This window comes from Plutella xylostella, chromosome 20 (assembly GCF_932276165.1).
Source record: "Plutella xylostella chromosome 20, ilPluXylo3.1, whole genome shotgun sequence".
Lineage (NCBI taxonomy): Eukaryota > Metazoa > Arthropoda > Insecta > Lepidoptera > Plutellidae > Plutella > Plutella xylostella.
The window spans coordinates 607824-613929 of record NC_064000.1 but is presented as its reverse complement, the minus strand read 5'-3'; positions in this window follow the sequence as shown (position 1 = coordinate 613929).

The following is a 6106-nucleotide window of genomic DNA, read 5'->3' as shown; positions in this document are numbered from 1 at the left end:
TTCCCAAGAAAAGCGTGCTGCGGAAATTTATTGAACTAATCCGTTGGACAGGAAATTGTTATGAAAAGAATTATGAATGCGACAGTGGCGCTACCAAGACAGGGGGTTCGTTATCACGTTATCAAACGTAACTTTAAATGACAGATAGTAAAGTTATATCAAAGTAATCTTTACAATGATCGATGGATAATGTTGAGCTTTAAACTGATAAAATGGCGATAGCATAGAGCACCCTTCTACCGGCTGGTTTAGTGGTGATAATCATTAATCAGTAAGCACGTACTTTGTAATTTAATAAACAATAATGTTAAGTGGGTCCTGGAAATTTTAATAGATAAATCTGTTTGTGTAAAAATCGTCAATAACAATTTACATAATTTCAGGTTGTCATGTACAGTGGCGGTAAGGTGGCGGACTGGCGGTCTTATGCGAACTCTTCAAGACAACATTTGGATGATTGAATGAGCAATACTTGGGTCAAAGAAGTTATTAATACATTACATACTCTGTTGATTGTTGCATTTAAATGACAAATCCGATGAAAGTAATTTATATTTAAACCACGAAGGATTAATTGGCCAAGTCGCTACTGCAGAAGAAATCCTATAAAAAAATAGGTATTTTTTACTCGGAATTCCATTATTACCATGCTATGCCAATCACTACTCGCTAAAGATAACACAAAAGATGTGTCGCATTAAACGTATAATGCTAATTATTTCACACTCGACTGTGTATCCAGCAGGTTTGTAATGGTGGTATAAAATGTGTGATAATAATGGTTCTACCTTTTTTGGCATAAGATTTTTTTGCCTAATCTCGTATTGCATAGTAACGTTTGGTCAAAGTCTCGTTACGCCGAAAATCGTATGGCATAAATCTCGTTTAGTAAAAAGTTATTTCGCATAACATTGTTTAGCCTAATAATGGTATGGCCAAATCTTGAAAAGCCTAATAATGCTATGGCATAGGTTTATACAAAGTAATAATATTCGTTTGGCTTTAACTTTGACGGAGCGTCTCCCTACATAGCGCAAACTGGTGCCTTGTATTGTTTCCGCTGTTTGGAAAACGCTCCGCTCCGCTTCGCTGCGCTCCGCTTTGGTTTTGATGAACATGTGCACCTATTAACACGCTCCTCCTCGCTTTTTGCTCGTCGTCGCACCTATTTTTAGGTTTCGATCTCATTTGGTTTGTAATAATTATATTGGTCGTTAACTTTCGATTTTTTGATCATACAATATCGTGATTTTCGGGATGTAGGAGAAAAATACCACAATTTGTACATTTACTACATACTTAATATATTATTTATTAAGATAACATTAGGAGAAACAAGAATATACATAGGTATAGACACGAACATAAATTTGAGCAAACGAAACTTAGGTGTATAAAGATTGTGCCTAAAGAGTTTTAGACGAAACGAGCCTTATGCCACATAAGTCTTGGCAAAGTGATGGTTCGGCCAAAAAAGTTTAGACCATACGAGTTATGCGAAATGAGTTTTGGTCAATAAAGATTATGCCAGATGAGCGGAACCCGATAATAATATATTATGTATCTGTGTAGATATACTTATCAGCTATCCGATACCTATATTACAGGCTCTGTCTAGCTTGGGGTCGGATGGCCGTGTTTGAGATGAGAAGACCCCCAGGATGATATTATATTATAAAATATGTAGGACATGTAGGTACAATGCATTTGAAACTATTCAAATTGAACCATTTAGTATACCTAGTAGTATTGGCAATATAAATATAATTCCTCCTATAAAACTAGACACATTTTCCTGTAGGTTCCTGAAACCCATCACAGGTAAGGTGGCCCAGTGCTCTGACATTCTGGCCACCGGATGGGTTGCTTTGAAGACATAGGTAGTGTAAACCAGGCTTGTAATTTAAGGCTTCCCTCCAAAACATTTGATCCTAAATTTCACACTTATATACGAAAAAATATTATAAAATATCTTCATCAATAAGGTGATCTTCTCGTATCTTCGCATATCGTATTCTTTATACGATCGATGCATGCGCCACGCACATGTGATCGCGGGTGCTAGACAACCGAAAAGTGTGTTTATCTGAGGTAGCAACAAAGCACCTAATCGGGTGTCGTTGAACCTTCGCCCATTAGTGATAGCTGCGTCTGCGCAGGGGGGTCACTCTATACTGCCGAAAAACGAACGAACGAGAGCTGTCGTGCAATCGGCACGTTTAGTACAACGAGATAGAGTCGTGGCTCGCGCAGTAGCGCTCCGAAACTTCGTTTATCGCCATATAGAGTGACCCCAGGGGGGGGGGTGTTCGGCTATCTGCGGCTAGTGATTCCGGGATGATGCCGAATCTAAATTGGAGTAAAGCTTTTGTCTCGTGTCTGGGCATGAGTAAATGGGGGGTTATCTTTATCACGGGGTGCACAAAAGGGGCCTTCTCAAGTGACGTATCAAGTGTACTTTAAATACGTCCGGCACAACCAGGGTAGTCAGCGACTGATGCTGGGTATGGCTGGCTATTCCTTTCACCACCGTGGCAAACCCTGATTTAGTATTCCGTGTTTGTGAAGCTGGCCTCATCAGCTTGACATGAGGAGTCTGTAACGGTTGATGGGTTAGTAGGCTATGGATGAACTGTTTCAGATAGCTCCCCCATAGCTTGTGGTTTATGTCATAATCACCCATCCTTGCCTGACGGAGCGGCCTTCTGGACCGCTTCTGAATCCCAATAATCGTCTACACCACATAGTGGTAGAAGGTCCGCTTTACACTGATAGTTGCCAACGTATTCCCAGATGGGACACAAAATTCGTAGGAGTACCTTAATAATAGTTTTAGCATCTCTTTTACCTAGTACTTCTACATATATGGTTAGTCGATTGTCACGCCCTCTGAACAGGTGACTCCAAGTCAACGTGATTTGCGAGAATCCGCGCACTCCACAGCTGATGATATCATTATTTTTAAGTGTCATGCACAAATGCACACCACTCATGTAGGTACAGGTGATATAGTGAAGATAACGTCACTCTTAAGTTTGGCACAAACAACTTCCAAAATAATCTGTGTGAAATTGTCAACGCGTTCAGAGATTGCAATCAGACAAATCGTCATCAACAGCAGTGCATTAAACTTGCTATCCATTTTTTTATTATCATTATTAGTGATCCCTATGCAAATTTAGTAAGCATGTAGGTATACACATTTAGATTTTAGCGGATCCTGTTCGGAAGCTGAAACCTTTTTATTTAGACTTAGTTAGGATCATAAAATTTGTATTTATTTATTTTGTATGTATACGGATAGCTGTCAAAAATAACGCCAGCCATAGGTCGACGGCATGTCGTCGACGTACCCTATTGGTCGACGTGTGGCCACAGCCGCAGCGATTGGTCCGCTCGTGCATGCGCGAATAAACGTGAAGACACACAATGCGCACGCGACGACACACGTGTCTCTTTAGTACCTTGTCAAACTCACAAACCGTTGATGGTTCAGTGCATGAATGAATAGGCGGATGACATGATTGATACCCTATACAATGTATAAAGACATAATAATTATATTGTTCCAGCTCACACAATTGACATAAACATTTTGTATATTGACAAAAGCAAGTCCATAATTATCGTATGTATATCGTATTATCATAGGAGACTACCTAAATTATATTTGATATTTGACGGATTATTGACGGATTATTTTAAAAAGTGAGCGTCCCCCAGTAGGCGCGGAGTATTCCGTGATACAGGGTAACTCCTGACTGGGTGTAGTGCAATTCATTTATCCAAAAGCGCATATTCTTGGACAAACTCTGCTATATCTAGGTCTGTTATCAAAGTAACCTAAGATATACTTCTGAATTTATCTGCCATTATTTAGTAAACAAAGTGTACAATTCCAATTAACTCCGTCCATTCACAAAGAGACTTTGTATTCTTATTTTATTACGAGCATTAATTATAATTATCAGACATAGTCATGGCGACCTCCTGAACCGAGCCGCAACACGAGCTATTTGTAAAAGATTTATAATATCAGAAGAGAATGACTGTGCTCTTTCATTAATAATTAGAATAACCTAACTGACTTGCCTCCTTTGATTATAAGCTTGTCTCATACCACAGTAGGCATGCATATTATGTGTGGGATTCAGTAAGTAAGTAAATAAATTACCTACGAGGTACCAACTGTGCGTTATTTTACCTCGGACATTTGTCTTATTTTATTTCGATATCATTTTGTTTATTTTATAGACTATATACCCCTAAACCTACATATATAGGTACATTTTCACAGAGCTATATCGTGTCTTCGTATTTTTTGGCGATGGTAAAAAATGAAACGAATCTGCCATTTCATTATAGTAGCGAATCATCATTACATCATGAATCATTAACAATGCCCAGGATTGTTTTTTTACCAAATGAAGTTCAACAAAAAATCATCATGTCATGTTCAACAACATGACTTAACAAAACGTCAAAAAGAAACGATGCTTCATAAAAACGTAACTTAAATCTGTTGAAGAAAAAAACCTCAGACAATGATAACAAGATTTCTAAGTTACTTAGTGAGCCTAGTTAGGCTCAGTTTCAGTAGAACTTGAAAGTTTCAAGTTTCATGAAACTTTCATGATAGTTTCCGCTAGTTACCGTGCCACTTTGTATGCAAGAAAACTTAGAAAAAGTACGGTGTTATCAAACAATTCAAACCTGTAATGTTAATTTTTATGTGTCTTACGCTGAGTTGCACAAAGTCATTTTAAGCTAAAATAACCTTAAATAATATAGTCGCCTGTACACGGAAAGAAAGATACAGACATAGATTCAATGCCAACATTAGCTTAATGTTCCTTTCTCAGCGTTTATTGTATGATAGGCACTGCCAGCCATCGATAGATAGACTTATTGAAACTGGCAGTACTTATAAATATCATCGTGATCAATAGACTTGATAAACACCCACCCATATTAGTTACGTCAAGGCATGTAAACGCTATTTATACATTATACACATCCATCCATATTATAGCTATTAGTAGGTGTGTAATCAAGTGATCAATAACCGATAAGTGATATAAAATGGCGAACTCATGCTACCTACCTATATAAATATGTAGGTATGTGCACAGTTATGTATTTTGGATAACTTCGATATAGTCATTGCTGGATTGTTACCCGCACCACAACGTAAACAGCTATTATAGGGTGTTATAAAAGAGTAAGTATAGTATTCTGTGTAAATATATTTAAACATAGCAGAAACATACGAATTTAACCTCTCTAATATTTACCAGTGGTGCAAGAAAGGGGTGGTCTGTCATCGTGGTGAAAGGATTCGCCAGTCAAATCAGTTCTTAGTAGCTGACTGCCCATCAGGGTGCGCCAGACGTGTATAAGATGCGTAACTCGAGCAGCAAGGCTAGCACGGGGCAAAAGACGCGCATGTCAAGGCGTGACAAAAGTCTTTCATAAGCAGCGTCCCTTACCTGTCAAACATCTGTCACACAAGTTGTGTCAGATTGGACAAGCGAGTGACGCTGCTTAAGGATTGTTAATTGATAATGTTCGGTGGTGGTAACCCCTCTGATCACCAGTATGGTTCTTCATACGTTCCATTAGAATATGCATACTATTATATGAGTCGTATTGGTTTATTTATAATTTGTGGGATATGTTGTAGTGTAGGTAAACGAAGTGAGCGACGCAAATCAATTAAATCCTATATTTAAACAACAAGTCAAGAGGTCCCCATCACAATATAATTACGATATAAAGTTGATGGTAGGATTATTTTCATATCTAATGGCATATTTATCAAGAATGAATTATGGGTATGTCCGATAAAAAATATTTTTTTGTGTGTATGGTACTTATGTTTAGTTGCTATTTCAAGCAAAAACTACTGAACGGATTAATTCATAGTATAATGTGCTGTTAATTGTACTTCAATATGGCAGAGGGCGTCATTAAGGCAGTTGTTTCCGTTTAGGAGTAATGTGGTGCTGTCACTGGAACTTTTTCATTGCTCGCTAGTGTATCTGTCTGTCGATTGCTCAACACTTGGCTAGCACGCGGCTGCCATGTCTGAGGGGTCACTCTTGGT